Consider the following 20,821-nt stretch of genomic DNA (forward strand, 5'->3'; position numbering starts at 1 on the left):
ACCTCCTCTGCTTTCCATCCAGCTCTCTGCTATGAACATAGGAAGGCAGGGGAAGATGTCCCAAGTGGTTGGGCCCCTGCAACCCATGTGGGTGACTAGGATGAAGTTCCTGGTTTCAGGCCTGACTTGACTGTTGGGGTATGCGCAAGAAGATGGAAAATCTCTCTTTTAGTTTCTCCATCTTTGTTGTTTTGTCTTTCAACTAAACACATTAGCTAAATAGATAAGTAAATCTATTTTTAAAATCTTGGATTTCTGTCTTAGACACTATTTTTAGTTACGTGATACTGAACATGTCCTGCTGGGGCTTCAATATACTCAATGATGGGAGGTTATTAATATTAACTAAGCCCATCTCATAGGATGTTTGAGCTTCAAATAATATTACAGATATGAAAAGATTCTGTGACCTGCAGAGGGCCATTAAAATAGAGAGTGGTAGAGAAAGTGAACTGTGTTTGTTCTCTCAGTACACATTCATGGTGGGACCCTAAAGCAGAACGAACTCTTTCCAATGTGCCCAAAATTATCTGTGATTCATTTTACCTCATCTTTTTGAATTTCCTAGTTGGAAAAGCTTTGGAACACTGATTTGTATTACTGCAGTATTACAATCTATGATTTACAAATAAGCCAGATCACACATTGGCAGAATACATTCAAAGGTGTTTTAGCAACAGAATCTTGAGAAAAATTCTGAAGACTTCATTCTGGGGAGGCACGCTCTGGGGAGCAGCATGAGCCTGTGGCTCTGGAACACTTTTTTCTTTATGTGACTGCAAAGTATTGCATTAGCTGCTTAGGGATTAAATGGGAAGTTCTTGTGCTAACTGATCATCAAGTTCCCTGCAGGTTTTCAAAATGTGGCTGTCCATGCCCAGTGGCAGAGAGGCTAAATCAAAATTCTAGAATTTCCATGGCACCCAGCATCTGGGTTTGGAGAGCAGGATGCTGAAATGCAATCTGTTGAAAGTTGACCTTCACCCTGTGCAGTTAGTGAGCAAGCTTCTAATGAATGTCTTTAGCAATTTTGCAAGTACAGGACCAGGTAAACCTAAGACTTACAGAGCAAAGAGATGCATATACGAAATGAGAAGGAAAATATTTTTTGTAGGCTGTTTCTGGAACACTCTAATGTTAGCTCTTTCTCTTTGTGTTTAACTTCAATCTCTTTGCTGTAAAGAATGAACATCTTTTCTCATTGTTGCCCCTAACCTTTAAATTTCTAAATATTAGAGAACTATTACAAAGTACTATGCATTGTAGTTTGTATCTCATTACTCTTTGTAGTTTTTATCTTTGCCAAGAGGAACCATTTCTAGGTACTGCCAGTGTTTTATGGCATGTCTCGTTCATAAGATATCAGGAATCAAGCTTAATGAAAGGAAACTGGATGGCTACCCTGGGAACCCAGCAGAAACACGTCATTCTTCAATGTTTGCAGAGACTGATCAGAAGCGTTCCTGAAAAGCTGACTCTCTTCTCTCAATCTCCCTTCCCTTCTCATTTGCAGAATAGACCCTGCATCTTCTTTGGAGCCTCACAGGCTCTCTGTGATTGAGTGGCTATGGAACCTGCTGTCACTCAGCCTCTGCCTCTGCGAATAGATGAGCAGTGTCGCCTTCTACACAACAGGCAGCTCACGGAGTAGGGAGGGGCTGGGGGGAGCCACGGAAGGCAGTATCCTCTAGAAGTCTCAACAGAACAAACCCCTCTGACAACAGTGCCCTTCTGCTTGTGCCACATAGTCTGTGGTGCCCCTCCATGGCAACCCCAGCAAACTAGTGCAGAGGGTGCCAAACGGTCATAAGGCATTTCAGACAGCTGAGCATGGGATAAGACTCAGGAAGCACTGCGCCCATGCTAAGTATGTTCATGTATTGCATTGCTTCCCCTTGGTTTTTGCTGTGTGTTTAAGATTCGTTCAATAAGCTATGTGGTTCCAGCACTTCAGTTTGTTCTCTAAGCCTTTCCATTGGACAACATCTGAATTAGCTTGTCTGGGAGGGCAACTACATGTTTTCTACCTCTTTTTAAAGGACTTATATATTTGTTTGAAAGGCAGAGTTACAAAGAGGCAGAGGCAGAGAGAAAGAGAGCGAGAGAGAGAGGTCTTCCAACTGCTGGTTCACTCCCCAATTGGCCGTAATGGCTGGAGCTGCACCAATCTGAAGCCAGGAGCCAAGAGCTTCTTCCAGGTCTCCCACATGGTGCAGGGGCCCAAGGAATTGGGCCATCTTCTACTGCTTTCCCAGGCCATAGCAGAGAGCTGGATCGGAAGTGGAGCAGCCACGATTCGAACTGGCACCCATATGAGATGCTGGCAGTGCAGGCAGTGGCTTTAGCTGCTATGCCAGAGCCAGCCCCAAGATATGGATCTTTATAAAAGCCAAAAGTTCTCTCTGCATTCAAATTTGGGTATAATAGAAAACAGTTCTAAGATGTAAGCATCATTAACTTGATTCTAGGAAAATTGATGCCTGGTAATGTAATTGGTATTTCTTACTGTCACCTTTTACTCATTTCTATTTCTATGTTGTGACTTTAAGAGATATTAAAGGAGACTGAAAACATTAAATCCTTACCGTTTTGGGGCCGGCGCTGTGGCGCAGTGGTTTACTTCCCTGGCCTGAAGCGCCGGCATCCCTATGGGGGCTGGTTCGAGTCCCGGCTGCTCCACTTCCGATCCAGCTCTCTGCTATGGCCTGGGAAAGCAGTAGAAGATGGCCTAAGTGCTTGGGCTCCTGTACCCACGTGGGAGACCTGGAAGAAGCTCCTGGCTCTTGGCTTCGGATCGGCAAGATTGCGGCCAATTGGGGAGTGAACCAGCGGATGGAAGACCTCTTTCTCTCTCTCTCTCTGCCTTTCCTCTCTCTCTGTGTAACTCTTTCAAATAAATAAATAAATAAATCTTTAAAAAAAATCCCTACCGTTTTAATCCAAGTATTATCTAATGTGATCATAGAAACCTGTTCAAAGTTTAACTCTATTTTTGTCTTTACTAAAACATTTGAATAATATTGTAATACAGTCACAAAAAATCTAAAAGTCTTCAGAAATAGATTTTTTAAAAAGATTTATTTACATTATTTGAAAGGCAGAATTACAGAGAGGCAGAAGCAGAGAGAGAGAGAGAGAGGGAGAGGTCTTCCATTCACTGGTTCAGCCTCCAAATGGCAGTAACAGCCAGAGCCATGCCCATCTGAAGGCAGGAGCCAGGAGCTTCTTCTGTGTCTCCCACACGGTTGCAGGGGACCAAGGATTTCAGTCATCTTCCATTGCTTTTCCAGGCCATAGCAGAGAGTTGGATTGGAAGTGGAGCAGCCAGGACTTGAACAGGCACCCATATGGGATGCTGGCAGCACAGACTGCAGCTTTACTCACTATGCCACAGTACTGGCCCCCAGAAATAGGGTTTCTCTTTCTTTTTCATTTTCTTTTTTTTTTTTTTTAATTTGACAGGTAGAGTCACAGACAGTGAGGGAAAGAGAGAAAGGTCTTCCCTCCATTGGTTCACTCCCCAAATGGCCTCCATGGGCTGGCGCTGCGCCGATCCAAAACCAAGGGCCAGGTGCCTCTTCCTGGTCTCCCCATGTGGGTGCAGGGGCCCAAGCACTTGGGCCATCCTCCACTGCCCTCCTGGGCCATAGCAGAGAGCTGGACTGGAAGAGGAGCAACCGGGACCAGAACCCGGAGCCCACATGGGATGCCGGCGCCTCAGGTGGAGGATCAACCAAGTGAGCCACAGCGCTGGCCCCAGGGTTTCTAAAAAATGTTCTAGGGCCAGAGCCGTGGCCTAGTAGGCTACACTTCTGCCTGCTGCACTGGAATCCCATATGGGCACCCGTTTGTTTTCTGGCTGCTCCACTTCCCATTCGGCTCTCTTTTTATGGCTTGGAACGCAGTAGAAGGTGGCCCAAGTGCTTGGGCCCCTGAACCCATGTGGGAGACCCAGAAAATGCTCCTGGCTCCTGGCTTTGCATCATTCCAGCTTGGGCTATTGCGGCCATTTGGAGAGTGGAGACCTTTCTCTCTGTCTCTCCCTGTCTCCCGCTGTAACTCTGCCTCTCAAAAACAATAAATAAGATCTTTTTAAAAGTTCTCTATTTGTTTATATTAAGTAAGCTCCGGATGGACTTGATTATCCAGGCTTGTCTGATGCCGCTGAATTCTTCCACTTGCTGGCTCCCTGTTAATCATGCTTGTAAATGCCCTGTAGGGGTTTTCAGGCCGACGTTTGCTTCTGATCTTTTATATTTAACTGCCCACATGAATCGAGATGGGTAGCATTTAGAGGTTTGCTTACTACTCAGAATTGGGATTCTCCTGGGGCAGGGGTCAAATTAAATCATGGGTTGTGATCCTAGCAATTTAACTTTTCCATTGTTTATTTCTTTCTACATGTAGGAATTTAGCGTTCAAGCATGCTATTTCAGTAAGGGATAATGGGAGTAACCGGGCTGATTGCTGATATGGCCGAGTATGATTAAACAGTATGGGGCTAAATCTTCCCTTCTCTAGTGGTGAAAAAGCGTTGCATTCAAAAATAGACATCAGCTGACTCACCCATTTACCCGAGCAATCTTGGCTTTGGCCAAGATCTGCCGTCTAGTCTTTTCCAAGGAGCAATTTTACAAAACACCAGTAGCAGGTTGGTTCAGTCCTTGAGCCTGGGAATCAGACTTGGTGTTTCTGCCTATAGCACCACATGCCCTGGGCTGAGTTACAGAAACCAGAGGCCTCAGCTCCCCATCAGTAACATGAGGGTGACTGGAGTAGCCACTTTATTTTTATTTATTTTTTAAAAATGGATTTTGCAGCTTTGCCTATTTATTTTAATATTTATTTATTTATTTGAGAGGCAGAGTTACAGACAGAGAGAGGGAGAGAAAGAAAGAGATTTTCCATCTACTGGTTCACTCCACAATTGGCCACAACAGCCAGATCAGCGCCGATCTGAAGCCAGGAGCCAGGAGCTTCTTCTTGGTCTCCCACATGGCTGCAGATGCCCAAACACTTGAGCCACCATCCATTGCTTTCCCAAGCCATTAGCAGGGGCTGGATGGGAAATGGAGCAGCCAAGACTCAAACCAGTGCCCATATGTGATGTAGGTGCTACAGGCAACAGCTTAACCAACTACACCACTGCATGGGCCCCTGGAGCAGCCACTTTAAAGGGATATTATAAAGGTTAAATAAGGTGACATGGAATATTCTCAGCACAATACCTGTGTTTTTGAGAAGCATTGCCTTTGCTAGTTGTCAATTTTTACTCTCTAGTATTCAGCTAGGTTTAACATTTCCTTTTTCTTTTTGTATGAGGTGCTTGTCTTAGAAATCTGTCAGATACTGGCTTATCCATGGAGGCTGTCAATGTTGTCATGGGGAAAAAGCGTAGGGAGCTGGTGCTGTGTTGCAGTGTGTCCATTGTCAGCCCACAGAGGGAATTCACTCCAGTGCAGAGGCTCAGGAAGGTTTCTTGGCCAGTAATGAAAGCTGAGACAGTGTAGTGAAAGTGTTGGAAGGGACAGTATAATGACAGCAAAGAGTCACATAGTATCTTGCTATGTGCAAGTAACCAAAATTAGGCAAATTCCAGAGAGTAAGATACAAGTGGGAAGAATGGAAAATGACTGAGAGTCCTTTAAAGAGCCTGAAGAATTTGACCTTCATTTTTTTTGTAGTAGAGACCAAGGGAATTATTTCAGCAGTGTTGCTCCATGGATCAACCAAGAGACAGAGACAGAAAGTGGAAATCACCATTTGCAATGAGGCAGACACAGCAGAGACAGAAAGGAAGGATGGGTGTGAAAATGTGTAGGAGGCAAAGTGAGCAGGACTTGGTGGTTGGCTGGAGCGTGGAGGTGAGAGACAGAAGAAAAAGGAAGAACTCAGGTTCCTGAGCTGTGCAATAGGATACATGGGGCTGCACTTCCCTGAGCCGGGGCCTGTGTGAAAGGGGTGGAGATGAGGGTGGGAGAGAGTGGAGAGAAGATATAGTGATGAGTATTGACCTGCACACCGTTTCTTAGGACACACACAGGAGAACATAGCCATTTCTGTACCTTTCGCAAGCCAACAAGAGGGAATCATAATTGAATTTCCATGAATATTTAAAACTGAAAGCAAGGAAAAGTCTTGAACTAGAACTATCATTTACAGGTGACTATATGTCAAGATTCTTTGCCAGCCTTGTTAATTTTACATATGCACTATTTTACCTACAAATTATATCTACTCTATCATTTTTTCCTCAAGAATCTATTGATATTTTTTAAAGATTTATTTATTTATTTGAAAGAGATACACAGAGAGAGAAGGAGAGGCAGAGAGAGAGAGAGGTCGAGAGGTCTTTCATCTTCTGGTTCACTCCCTAATTGGCCACAACAGCAGGAGCTGCGCCGATCCAAGCCAAGAGCCAGGAGCTTCTTCTGGGTCTCCCAGGTGGGGGCAGGGGCCCAAGGACTTGGGCCATCTTATACTGCTTTCCCAGGCCATAGTAGAGAGGTGGATCAGAAGTAGAGCAGCCGGGTCTCAAACCGGTGTGCACACATGGGATACTTCAGGTCAGGGCGTTAACCCACTGTACCACAGCGCCGACCCCTTGATTTTTATATAATTCTCTTTTTTATATTGTTGAAAGAACTCAAATAATTTCATCAAAGTGCTCTTTTTTTAAAAAATTTTAAAAATTTATTTGACAGGCAGAGTTATAGACAGTGAGAGAGAGAGAGAAAGGTCTTCCTTCCACTTGTTCACTCCCCAAATGGTCACCACGGCTGGCACTGTGCTGATCCAAAGCCAGGAGCCAGGTGCTTCTCCTGGTCTCCCATGCAGGTGCAGGGCCCAAGCACTTGGGCCATCCTCCACTGCCCTCCTGGGCCACAGCAGAGAGCTGGACTGGAAGAAGAGCAACTGGGACTAGAACCCAGCGCTCATATGGGATGCCAGTGCTGCAGGCGGAGGATTAACCTAGTGAGCCACGGCGCTGGCCCCGTAACTGCTCTTTTTTAAACTAATTAAACATTCAGTTAACCCAACATATTTTTATGAGATAGAGACTGCCTACCAACTGCTGGAAAGATGGTATAAAAATAAAACATAAACATTTTATTGTTTTATAAGACACTTGTGTGTTTTTAGTCACTACTTTCAATTATGTTGCTCCCTTCTCCCTCCACTTTCTGATTATCTTTATGAAAAGTTCAATCTAATTATTCTCAGAAGTTTCAATAGCCCCATTACTGGCTGAATTCACATTTTTAAGGAACTGGGAAGTGGATCCTGCTTCTTGGTGTTTGTTATAGAAAGGAGAGGAATCAGGGTTTATCCCACACAATTGGTTTTCTGTTCTTATTTTTTTATTTTTATTTTTTGAAAGAGAGACAGAGAAATAGGAAGAGAACTCCCATCCTTTGGTTCACTCTGCAGATGCACACAACAGCCAGGGCTGGTGCAGGCCAAATCCAGGAATCAGGAACTCTATCTGGTCTCCCACATCAGTGGCAAGGACCCACCTACTCTAATCATTGCCACTAGCTCCAAGGGTGAGCTTTAGCGGGAAGCTGGAATCAGAAGCAGAGGCTGGTCTCCAGCCCAGGCACTCCAATATGGGATGGCAGTATCCTTAGTAGCATCTTGACTGACGTGTCAAACACCCACCCCTGACGTTCTTGTTCCTGATCTCAGGGTGCCATTGGGCTGGCTCTGATTTTTCATCTCTCCATCTGCTTCTCTTAGACTCTGCCACTGTGGCACTAATGAGAGGAGCTAGGCCCTCCTGTAGTTATGTTTAGTTTTATCTTAGCCTCCTCTGTGGTGCTATGAGAGGAGCTAGGCCCTCTTGCAGTCATGTTTAGTTTTATCTTAGCCTCCTCTATGACTTCCGTAATCTCCCCCAGTCTCTGGATGGAATTATCTTACTTGGTCTAGTGCTTCCTGAGAAAAATTCAACTTCCTCCCCTTCTCTAACTTTCACGATCTTAACATGGAGCCATGCTAACACAAAGCCTCTCTTTATGTGGCTTCTCATACACAAGTCGTGGATTGCCCATTGCTTAGTGCCAGCTTTACTTCTCCATGATTTTGAAGTCTGGGACTTTTACTCAAAATTTCAAGGGTTCTTCTTGTATATTTAGGTAAGAATTCTAAATATAGGCTGCTTATAAATGAAACAGGCAATGTGGTACAGTTTTAGCATTTTTTCAGTGAGAGAAATATGCAGGAAAGTGTGGGCTTTATTAAGGGGACAAAGAAGTCCAGAAACTAAGTTGGGTCCATACCAGGTAGAGAGCAGGCCAGGAGCCACGTGGAGCAAGCATGTGAGCAGGAAAGCAGAGGCAGAGCGGTATGCAGTACAACAAGGGCAGGCCCACCATGCTCCAGGTCTTTTATTCACTTCCAAAGGGGAGTGGTTACATAGTCTGATTGGCAGGTAGGCTGTGAGATCACAAAAGGGGGCGGGATGAAGGCCTGGTCTCCAGCTTACAAATCTAATCAATTTGATCCTATCTGCCTATATCAGTTTCATCTCTGACAGCTGGCATTGACTACTCAATGGGCCTTCTGTCTCCAGGAATTTGCAGGAATGGCTCTGGTAGAGACCTCTGTTCACAGACAACTCAGAGCTGAAGTAGGGCACAGGATGAAGACCCCAGCCACTCCCCACTGCTCTTTGCTTCGTCCTCAATGACAGAGTATGATGAACACATAGTCTGCTGCTCATGCAGCCATCAGCAGGGGTCTTTGTTTTGCGGTCTCTCTGTTCTGTTCAAAGATCACGCTGGATTTGCCTTTGGGCAGGGAAGAAGCATCATCTGTGCTGTACTTTACGCTGCCACTGGGCTTGTGTTGTGAGGAGTCAAATGGTTTAACAGGCTGTCTGGAAATTGAGGGTGGAAAAATGTCCCCTCCAAAAGTTATTTGCCCACTCCTTGGTAGCTTCTGATTTACCATGAGAACAGCAAGGGAGTGGTCATTGCATCCTCCTGAGCTCACAGTTACAGAGTCACAGAGAGAGCAAGAAGGAGAGACAGGAAGAGAGAGAAAGAGAGAGATCTTCCATCCACTAGTTTGCTACTCAAATAGCCTCATCAGCCAGGGTTGAGTCAGGCTGAAGCCAGAAACCACAGGCTTCATACGGGTCTCCCACATGGGTGCAGAGGTCCCAGGACCTGGGCTCTCTTGCACTGCTTTCCCAGGCCATCAGCAGGGAGCTGGAAAGGAAGTGGAGCAGTCATGACTCAAAGAGAACCCATAGGGATGCCCTGCTGCAGGCAGTAGCTTTAACTTGCTGAGCCATAGTTCCAGCCCCTCAAATGCATCTTTCTAGTTTGCACAAGTCTGTCCTCTAAAGCATCCTATGACAACACTTTACACGATGGAATAATATTCATTCTCAAGGCTGTTTACTGCAGCATTATTGGATCATGAAAAATTGGAAAAAAATAGAAGTTATCTAAGTATGTTGATGTAGTTGTATAATGCAACCATTCTAATGTGCAGGATATTTACTTACATGAGTTACATGTAGTGATTGAAAGAAAGTTGTAAAGAAGTGGCCTACCAGATAAAGCCAGTAGCTATGACAGCTGCATTCCCTATGGGACGGGTTCCAATCCCAGATACTCCACTTCTTCCAGATTCCTGCTAATGGCCTGGGAAGAACAGCTGAAAATGGCCCAAGTGCTTGAGCTCCTGCATCCACATGGGAGACCCAGATGCAGCTCCTGGCTCCTGGCTTTGGCCTGGCCCACCCTGGCCATTGAAGTCATTTGGAGAGCGAACCAGCTGATGAAACATCTCCCCCCCCACCCTCCTTCTCTCTCTCCCTTCATCTGTAGGTCTGCCTTTCAAATGGATAAATGAATCTTTAAAAAATGAGGGTGCTCTCCTTTTTGGAGACAAAATAGGGACAGACAGATACGGAAAGATTTAATAGATACAGAGGTCTATTAAATACATTTTCATGCAGAAAGTACTCAGAAAAGAGCCATTCTAAATTTTAAGTGGTGGACCAAACAAAGTAATTCTGTAAAATAAACGCTTGCAGTAGCATCATGGGTTTCCTTTATCTTGTGACATTCTTATATAGGATCATTTGCCATTTGCAACCAAATATTATAGATAGGTGGACTAAATCCATTACAGCTCAGATGGTTGGCTCAAATCAGTATAATTATGCTAAATTTATCTCTGGGGTAGAGTTGGTTTGGTTTCCTGTATTATATATTTCTCACAAAACCATCACCTTGACACAATTAGCAACAAGAGTGCATGCTTATTCCTTTGGATACAAAAACTGAATTCCGATGTGTGTCAGTAACTAATGGAAGACTTGTCGTGAAACACCCAGAAAATCATAGAAACTAAGAACAAAGCTTGCCCACTGAATAAAACCCACAGGGGATCCATCAGAGTGTGGGTGGGAACAATCATTTAAAGAGATGGCATGGATTGTGTTTGCAGCACTTGACTGTAATATAATTATGCTTGCAAGTCTAAAGAAACAGGATTTTGTCAGTCATGGAACAGGGACAAATGTTTACAGTGACCAGTTTTCTCTTAGGTATTAATCGAGAGACTGAAGGCTATATCCATTCTACTTCAAGTGTTGCATTCACATTCATGGTATCATTTGAGTGATGATGTAGATAGATGCAGTGTCCATTTTATCATCATTTCATTAAGCACTTGCTCCCTCTAATTGCCTATTTCTTAATAGGAGGGTCACAAACCAAATGTTATTTATGAATTTGGCATCTGATGTAGGCCCACTTGTGGAGAGTTACGGTGCTGAACAGAGCATTGCAGATATTCTGGTCCTCAAGGTCATTGCTTCTGTTTTAGAATGGACACAGAGACATTCTGATGTCATCCACAATACAAAGACCACTGTGAAATGGATCAAGTGAATCCAGTCAGGTTTCATAGTTGGCAGATTGGAGAGCCAGCCCACACTGTGATGACCTCATCAACAGCAATGGCAATCTGAGACTTATTTTGAGATCAAGAGTGCAGGACTTTCCAGAAATGGGAAACTTTTCTCTGAGTGTTAATTTCCACAAGTAAGATATTTAATTTCTTTTGCAATAAAACATGCTCATAACAGTGGGGAAAATATTTTGTTATTATCCATTATCTCTGGAATTATTAAAATTTCCTCTCCAGATATAAATGAAAAAATGATTTAAGCAGTACTAAAAGGAAACTATAAATAAATGTTATGTAAATTCATATATGTGCATTGTCTGTCTATTGAACCTAATTATCAATTGCTTTGTAATATTTCTGTTACATAAGCAGAAAATACACTTTTTATCCAATGTCATGGAAAATTTTTAATGACAAGCAGAAACTATGTTATTTTATTTCATTGTGATAAAAACAAATAGCATGGGGCAGTTGTGGTACAGAGGGTTAAGGCACCATTTGGGATATGTGCATCCCAAGTCAGAGTGTTGGTTGCAGCACTGGCTACTCTGCTTCCCATCAAGGTTCTTGTTAACATACTTAGGAAAGCCACAGATGGTGGCCCAAGTACCAGGACTCCTGCCACCCATGTGGGAGATCTGGCTGGAGTTCCTTGCTCCTGACTTTGGCCTGGTCCAACTCTGGCCATTGTGACCATTTGAGGAGTGAACCAAAGAATGGAGGATCTCTCTTTCTCTCTGTCTCTGTCTCTGTCTGTGTGTGTGTGTGTGTGTGTGTCTCACTCTGCCTTTCACATAAATGAATACTTTTTTCAAAGATTTATTTATTTATTTGAAAGGCAGAGTTACAGAGAAAGAGAGGGAGACAGAGATAGAGAGAGATCTTCCGTCCACTGGTTCACTCCCCAAATGGCCACATGGCTGGACCTGGGCCCATCCGAAGGCAGGAGCCATGAGCTTCATCCAGGTCCCCAACGTGGGTGCAGAGGCTCAGGCACTTGGGCCATCTTCCACTGCTTTCCTAGGCCATAAGCAGAAAGCTAGATTGGATGTGGAGCAATGGGGACATAAACTAGTGCCGATATGGGATGCCGGCTCTGCAAGCTCCAGGAGTATATCTTTTTAAAAATCAGCTAACTTGAGTTTGTCTGCTTAAACAAATGTTTCACTGTATAGCCCTTATTTTTGGCCATATGTATAATGTTTTGCAAAAGAGCTCTAGACCTTATTCATCCTGCTGAACTGAAACCTTAATGCTTATTGATTAGGAGCTCCCATTCTCTCATCCACCCAGTCCCTGTTAAAAACCATCCAACTCTGATCCTATGAATTTTCTTATTTTAAATACCTCATTTAAGTGAATTCATCTAGTATTTGTCTTTCTGTGATTGGCTTACTTAGACTAATATCCTCATGGTTCAGTCATATTATTCAGCATATAACAGAATTTGCTTCTTTTTTCTAAGGTTGAAGAGTATTCCATGGCCTGTGTTTCCTTTGTCCATTCATCTCTTGGTAGATATGTAGGCTGTTTTCATACTGTGCCTCTCATGAATAGCGCTGTAATGAACATGAATGTGAATAACACTTTGGGAACCAGACCTTAACTTATTTGTTACTTATTTAAACAGAAGAGTGACAGAAATAGATAAGGAGAGATGGGAGGGGGAGGAGAGAGAGGGAAAGCGAGAGGGAGAGTGAGAGAGCAAAAGAGTGAGAGAGTGAGAGAGAGAGAAGGAGAAATCCTAAGACTTCTGATTCAGGGCCAGGAACTCCATCTTGGTCACTGACACAAATGGCAGGGTACTTGGACCATCATCTATTGCCTTCTCAGGCACCTAAAAAGGAAGCTGGATTGGAAGCAGAGTAGCCAGAACTCGAACTGAAGATCCAATATGGGGTGCAGTTGTCGCAAGCAGTGGCTTAACTCCGGTGCGCGATGTTGTTCCCTCCCCCATCCCATCTCAATTCTTGTTCATTCTTAGGTTGCCTTTTTAGTTTGCTTATTTCCTTTGCTAAGCTGGAGTTTGTAAATTGGATGCAGCACATTTGCCTATTTTTGGTTTCATTGCCTGTGCTTTTGGTGTTACATCCATAAAATCATTGCCAAAACTAACATTGTGAAGTCTTTCCCACATGTTTTACTTGGAATTTTACAGTTTCATGTTTTGTATATAACTCTTCAATCCGTTTTGAGTTGTCTTTTGTGTATGGTATAACAAGCAAATTTCATTGTTTTCTTGAGGATGTCCAGTTTTTCCAGCACCAGCTATTGTGTATTCTTGGCACTCTTATCAAAGATCAGTACAGTTGTACATGAGTAAATTTCTGATCTCTCATCAATTTAATTGTTCTATGTGTTTGTTCTCATGCCAGAACCATATTGTTTGGATTGTATGAGATTTTAAATACATTTTGAATTCAGAAGTGGCGTGCAACTGCCTTTATTCTTCTTCCTGAAGATTGATTTGACAAATCATGCTCTTTTGTGTTTGATGTGGATTATAGAATTTTGTTATCCACTTCTATTAAAAATGCCATTGAGACTTTCAAAGGGATTGCACTGGATCTGTGCATTACTTTGAGTCCTATGGACGTTTTAACACTAATCCAGTAATGTGGAGATTTTTCCATCTGTTTGTGTCTCCTTTAATCTCTTTGGTAGTTTTCACTATACAAGTTTTTTTTAATCTCCTTAGTTGAGTTTATTCCTAAATATTTATTCTTCTCAGGGCTGCTGTGCTGAATTAAATAAGCAAGAGGCCATCAGCCTGAGGCTCTCTCTATGCTTTGAGGTCCCACAAAGTGAATGGAAACCTAACTTGTTATATAAACCCACGAAAACCTAACTTAGGAATATAACCCACAGTCAAATGTTAACAAATCAGGAGCTTCTAGGTTTCAGTCCATCACAGCAGTCAACTCATAGCACCACACCTAATAAGGCAGCTGCCCGGCCACAGCTGACCCAGTGGCTTCTCTACTTGGCTTCTGTGTTTGGGCTGTAAAGGTCATCTTGGGTCACCTTGTTGAGAGCTACAGGTGGTTTCTTGTTCTTCTGAGCTTTGACCCATTCATTTTACATTTTATTATTTAAAGTCTATATTTATTTATTTGAAAGAGTTACACAGAGACAGAGGGAGAGACAAAGAGGGAAAGATTGTCCATCCGTTCTCCAAGTGGCTGTGATGGCCAGGGCTGACAGGCTGAGGCCAGGAGCCAGGAGCTTCCTCCGGGTCTCCCATGTGGATGCAGGAGCTCAAGCACTCGGGGGCCATTTTCAGCTACTCTTTCCAGGCCATTAGCAGGGATCTGGACAGAAGTGGAGTATCTGGGATTGGAACCCATCCCATATGGAATGCAGCTGTCATATCTACTGGCTTTATCTAGTAGGCCACAGCACCGGCCCCTACTTTTTCATTTTGTATTCAAATAAACTCTTCTAAAACAGCTTTATCTAAATTTTGCTTTTAATAATTTTCCATACATTTCCAATTTCCTTTTAAGTTAATATGTTGTTCATATGTAGAGATGCAAATAATTTTTCTAAGTCAATTTTGTATCTTGTAAGTTCACATAATTTATTTATCAGTTCTAAAAGTTTTTGTTGTTGTTGTTTAAGTGAAGTCTTGGGGCCAGCATTGTAGCCAGAAAGCTTAATTGTTGCCTGCAATGCCACCAGCATCCCATATGAGCACCAGTTCGAGTCCCAGCTGCTCCACTTCCAATCCAGCTCCCTGCTAGTGCACCTGGGAAAGCAGCAGGAGATGGCTGAAGTGCTTGGGCCCCTGCACCCACATGGGAGACCCAGATAAAGCTCCTGGCTTCTGGCTTTAGCCTGGCCCAGCCCCGGATGTTGTAGCCATTTGGTTCACGAACCAACTGATAGAAGATCTCTCTCTTCCTCTCTGTCCCTCCCTCTCTCTCTCTCTGTCACTCGACTCTTATAATAATTATATTTTTAAAAAACCCCAAGCCTTTACAGTTTTTTTAAAATTTAAAATCATGTTGATCTTTTCTGTTTTATTGCTGCTCTCTTTCTTATCTCTGTTCTACTAATTTTGGGCTCAGTTCATTCTTCTTTTTCTGACATTTTTGGGTGTAAAGTTAGGTTGTTTACTTGAGATCTTTCTAAATGTGGCATTATTTCTATAAATGTCCTTCTCACTACTGCTTTTCCTCTCTCCCAGAAGCTTCCATATGTTTTGTTTCTTGAGATATTTTCTGAGTTTAGAATTCTAAAAGAGTAAATGCTCTCCCACTTTAACTCCATAATTATTTCCAATATGTGAAACCATACCTAATTCATGTCTCCTTTGTGGAGCTGGTTCACAGATAGGTTTCTGATGCTAGAAGATGGAAAAGGGCTGAACTGCACTGTGGTCTGCTCTCCATGCTCAGAAATGTCTGTGTTTTTCTCTTTGACATTCGATTATAACCTTTCTTTATCTTCTAGGAATAAGGATGACATAAAACATCTTCTGTTCCAGGAGGGAAGTGTCTGCCACGCCACTCACTGACTGTGACAAATATTTACTGAGCAACAGCAGGGGAAGCTCTGTTCCGCACACTGAGGAGCGATCTGTAAACAAAGTCTTCAGTGTCTGCACTGTGGACCTTGATTCTAATGGGGGAGATAGACAGCAAACAAGAAAATCTACGGAAATACACAAGAAAACAGATGAGTAATACGGAGGAAGATAAACCGGGGAGGGAGTGGTAAATAGTGAGGATTTATATTTTACACAGGACAGCCTGAGAAGGCCTCACTGGAAATCTAAGATTTAAATTAAATGTCAAGGGGGATGTAGACAAGCCACGGCATAACTGGAGAAAAGTATTTTAAAAGATGTATTTGTTCTGTACATGTTTAATGAATGCCTACTATACTGAGAAATGCCATGGTCAGCTACTCAGATAGATGCTGTTCTCCTTTGAGCTTGAAAGTTGGATTTAAAAAAAAAAGATTATTTATTTATTTGAAAGGTAGAGTTAGAGAGAGGCAGAGAGAGAGAGAGAGAAAGAGAGAGAGAGAGAGAGAGAGAGAGAGAGAGAGAATTTGCCATCCATTGGTTTACTCTTCAAATGGCCTCAACAGTTGGAGTTGGGCTGATCTGAGTCCAAGAGCCAGGAACTTCATCCAGGTCTCCCAAGCGGGAGCAGAGGCCCAAGAACTTGGGCCATCTTCCGCTGCTTTTCCAGGGACGTTAGCAGGGAGCTGGATCAGAAGTAGAACAGCTAGGACTACAACCAACACCCATATGAGATGCCAGCACTGCAGGCAGCAGCTTTACCTGCTATGCCACAGTGGCAGCCCCCAAAATTAGATTTTTAACACCTTACAAAATAAGTCTGTTCTCTCAGATTCTGGGGTTGATTTGGAAAACGTGGAATTAATCATCCTGCTTAGCTCTAGAGTTACCTAAGAAGTGTTTTTAAAGAGAAACCAAAAATTAGGATTAAATGAATAAGGTTTTAACTGGTTTAACTAGAGAATATGCTGTACAATCAAAACACAAATGTCTTTGGAGAGGTAGAGGAGAGGCAGCAGGAACAGATACTGAGCTTGGAGCCAGTGGCCTTAGTTACACACCGCCCTCTCTTCTAACCAGCTTCCCACATCAGAGTATATGGGTTTGGTTCCTGGCTCCAGCTCTTGACTCCAGCTTCCTGCTTATGCAGACCCTGGGAGGCAGCAGCGATGCCACCCACATGGGAGACCAGATGGTTGGTGTTCCAAGCTCCTAGCTCTAGCTCCCAGAGTTGGGACACTGTGGCATTTAAAGAGTGAGAAAACAGCAAATGAGGTTTTTTCTCTCTCTCTCTCTTTCTCTCTCTCTCTCTTGTCTGTCCCCAGATAAACAAATAAATACAAATCCTTTAATCCTGCATCCTTATTAGGAAAATCTACTCTTGTTGGTGCCGTATTACGAATTCAATCATGGACAACCAAACCGCATGTTCCATCCCCCAGCACTATGATCACACTTTTCTTGTTGCCTTCAAAGTCAGTGTGGGTGCTCGCAAGACCTTTGGAAGAGACTTGGCCCCTTCCATGTCCTGACTTTGGGGTTCATGCTCCCTGTGATGGGGAAGAGCTGAGCTGGCAATGACTGAGGACAGGGCAGGAAGCCCTCGGTTCCCGTGTAGTGCAGTGAAAGTTGGAAATCAGGATGCCTAAACTAAGTCTTTTTAACTCTTTTCCCATTTTCAAGAAGCGTTTAAAAGTTTGTTCTTTTACTTTTGATTTTATGAAATAACCATCTTTTCTTTTGCAAAGCTATTTTCTGAGTACTTAGTGGATGGCAAATAAAACATACTCTCATTATTTCTATTTACTAAGAGGAAAACACTTATTATTTTCCCTAAAGACCAAGCTTCTAATTTTGTGTAGTTGTTTGGGAAAAAGTTTACTCCAGGTAGGGAATACAGAGTCAACAAAAAAGACACTGCTCCAATTATCAGAAGTGATTCATACAGTGCGACCACTTTACTGATATTAAACCCTTCTTTACTGGGGCCGGCGCTGTGGTGTAGAAGGTGAAGCTTGCAGTGCCAGCATCCCATATGTGCGGCCATTTGAGTCCTGGCTGCTCCACTTCTGATCCAACTTCTTGCTAATGGCCTGGGAAAGCAGCGGAGGATGGCCCAAGTCCTTCCACCCCTGCACCTGCATGAGAGACCTAAAGCTCCTGGCCCCTAGCTTCAGATCGGCCCAGCCATTTGGGAAGTGAACCAGTGGATGGAAGACCTCGCTGCCTGTCTCTCCCTCTCTCTTTCTAACTCTTCCTCTCAAATAAATTAATAAATCTCAAAAAAATAATCCTTCTTTACTGCTCTATTCTGTTTGATCTCTGAGGTCACGCTTACCCTAGACCAGTCCTGCTGAATCTCCTTGATCTTTAAATACTGGAGAATCCTCATTGCTCACATATTTTCTCTTTTGTTCTTTCTCAGATTCCCTGAGCACCCATTATTTTCCAACACGTTTAAATACCTTCTGTACATTGAGAATGCTGAGTCATGGTCCCTCCTGTGAACCCTAGACTCACAGACCCAGTCAACGCTTCTCTGTGACTATCTAACATGCATCCCCAGCTCAGATTCAACACTGAATTCTTGCTGCACCTCCAGGACTTGCTCCTGCCACTGTCTTCCCACCCTCCATTTGAAATGAAAACTCCATTCTTCCAGGTGCTCAGGCAGGGAAGAAACTGGAATCACGCCTGACTCCATTTCTTACCTGTGCAACCTGCAACCGGCTTTAGGCTGTCAGCGGTTCCCAGCAGCTCAGAAGTCAGGTTATGCCCAGATACCCCTTGGGCTTCTCTTGACTTCTATCAGCAGCCAGCCTCACCTCCCCCAGGGGATTACTGCAATAAGGCTGGGCTTGTTCCTTAATCCTGATCTTCTGACTTCTAACCCAGAGCTCATTCTAAGAAGTTAAAAAAAAAAATGAGATTACCTTACATAATAAGGCTGCCCTGCCGGGAGCTCCTCTGGGAGTGGTTAGGATGCAGAGGGAGCCTAAAACACTCTGAACACGCAATACATACCCTATCTTTCAGCAAAGCCTTCTAACAGCTTCAGAAGCAGTTGCAACACAACATGATAAGGCACATAAACTGCTTTTTTTTTTCCCCCAGAGAAAGAAGATCAGTGTCTTTAATCCCCTTGTGCTGTACACAGTGTCAGAAATCCGATCTTAGGGCTACTGGGAACATCGTGTTCCCTAGAATCTATTTGCAGCAAACTCTTTTGGGGAGGAAAACAGGGACTACAGGAGGAGTGGAGGAGATCCTCGGCTCTGCCACTTACCTGCAAGGAAGAGAAGAATCCAGGCAGCTGAAGCATTTGGAGAATTCAGCTGCCAGGGATTATGGGCATTAAACACCCCCTGGAAAAGCACAGAAGATGTAATATTAAAGATGTTTGCAGCAGCTGTGAAAATGCCCAACTAGTAGAAGACAAATGAAGAAATGGGGGTCTGCATTTTTACTTTACTCCCTAATTGCCAATAATTCTTTTGTGGATATTAAAAGTTATCTCCTCTGAATATTCAGAGCCATAAATCCTATAGCTTAGGAATTAAAAAAAAATTTATAGCCATGGCTATATTCTTGTGACCACAGTTTCCTCATGTGGAATTTAAAATTTTTTATTGGGATTACCATTCACCCAGTATCCCCAAGTCATCAGTATACTGGACTGCAGGAGTGTCTGGGAAAACATCAAATCCTCCTGGGCTTCCAGAGAACGAATGGACTAGAGAAGAAAGTAGGGTTCTAAAAAAATAGAGGCTGTGATGGAGTTTGGGGCAGTGGACAGGGCTGGAAGGAAAGAGGCACTCATTCGTTTGAACAAACTTGAATTGCTTACTTGAAATACTGCTCATCTATTAGTAACTTCACCTATTAGATCTTTGTTTTCCATTAAACAGGCCACACAGTCCTTTAAAATGGCAATGGACAGAAAAGCCTACATTCTGCCTCTGATTGTTTTTTGCAATTCTAGTTTAGGACTTGGACCCCCTTGAAGACATTAAAAGCTTATTGGGGGCCGGTGCCGCGGCTCACTAGGCTAATCCTCTGCCTGTGGCGCCAGCACTCAGGGTTCTAGTCCCGGTCAGGGCGCCAGATTCTGTCCCGGTTGCCCCTCTTCCTGTCCAGCTCTCTGCTGTGGCCAGGGAGTGCAGTGGAGGATGGCCCAAGTGCTTGGGCCCTGCACCTGCATGGGAGACCAGGAGGAAGCACCTGGCTCCTGGCTTCGGATCGGCGCAGTGCCAGCCATGGTGACCATTTGGGGAGTGAACAAGCAGAAGGAAGACCTTTCTCTCTCTCTCTCTCTCTCTCTCTCTCTCTCTCTCTCTCACTGTGTAACTCCGTCAGTAAAAAAAAAAAAAAAAAAAAAAAGCTTATTGGGGAATCAGGAGAGAGGAGGGAATGAAATTGGCACTTGTGGAATTTCTACCATATGTCATCCTCTGTGCTTTACTGTTTATAATCATAACCAGGTTTAATCCTGGTAGAACTATGGATGGCGAATGTATCTTTCATTTCATAACCGAGGAAAGTGAGGCTCTTAGAATTCAATCTTACATCTTCTGTATATTAAGATAATCGAAAATGAATCTTGATGTGAATGGAAGGGGAGAGGGAGTGGGAAAGGGGAGGGTTGTGGGTGGGAGGGACGGTATGGGGGGGAAAGCCATTGTAACCCATGAGTCGTACTTTGGAAATTTATATTCATTAAATAAAAGATAAAAAAAAAAGAAAAAAATAAAAAAAAAAGAATTCAATCTTACAGCCGGCAGCTGGCAGGTGCAAGATCACCCCTAACACAGCCCAGCTCAGGGCAAAGGAGATGCAGAGATGTCCGGGGAAGCAGGGCAATTACAAGCCTCTATTTTTCACTTCATTTTCAGGGGAGGTCTGCAGGATTTTTCTTTTAATGGTTTGCAGAGACAAGTTTACAAGACTAAGAAGTCTAAGGCTGGTGAGGATAAAGACTATTTTCTCTATTATTTTTACTTATACACTGCTTTTTCATGTTCATGTATATATGCACGTATTAATATTTATAGTCAAATAACAATAGTTTCCTTTTTCATATTTCATTTACCTTTTCTTTTTTACTGTAAATTTGGAATAGAGCGTGTGTGTGTTTCACACCGCAATATAGTTATTGTGTTGAGATTTCAGTAGAATAATCAAACATTGAAGTCCATCAAACTCAAAAGACACTAAATTATTTTGAGCTTTTCCTCTCTTTTCCCCCCTTAAGGTCTTCAGTCGTGGAGGTGGTGGATGGTGTAGTTTGATCCTCTGCAATGCAGTTTTTGATTTGTCATTTCACTTACAGACATCAGCCGTTCCAGACGAGCTGCCCGT

General features: G+C 43.3%; 1 long non-coding RNA gene across 5 annotated transcripts in view; it reads right to left on the bottom strand.

Moving 5' to 3' along the window:
• The window catches only part of LOC127487775 (uncharacterized), a 61,070-nt gene that overhangs the window by 8,937 nt on the left and 31,312 nt on the right, over positions 1-20,821 (bottom strand). For 4 of the 5 annotated variants that reach the window (XR_016222408.1, XR_016222407.1, XR_016222404.1 and 1 more), the window contains exon 4: positions 271-18,828. This is a non-coding gene — a long non-coding RNA (uncharacterized LOC127487775). Of the gene's footprint in view, positions 1-270; positions 18,829-20,821 lie in introns of those variants that run through there. The other variant, XR_016222405.1, reaches the window with a different exon arrangement.

The sequence above is a fragment of the Oryctolagus cuniculus genome, chromosome 16 (assembly GCF_051225735.1).
Source record: "Oryctolagus cuniculus isolate XC-2025 breed Fujian yellow rabbit chromosome 16, ASM5122573v1, whole genome shotgun sequence".
In the NCBI taxonomy this organism is placed as follows: domain Eukaryota; kingdom Metazoa; phylum Chordata; class Mammalia; order Lagomorpha; family Leporidae; genus Oryctolagus; species Oryctolagus cuniculus.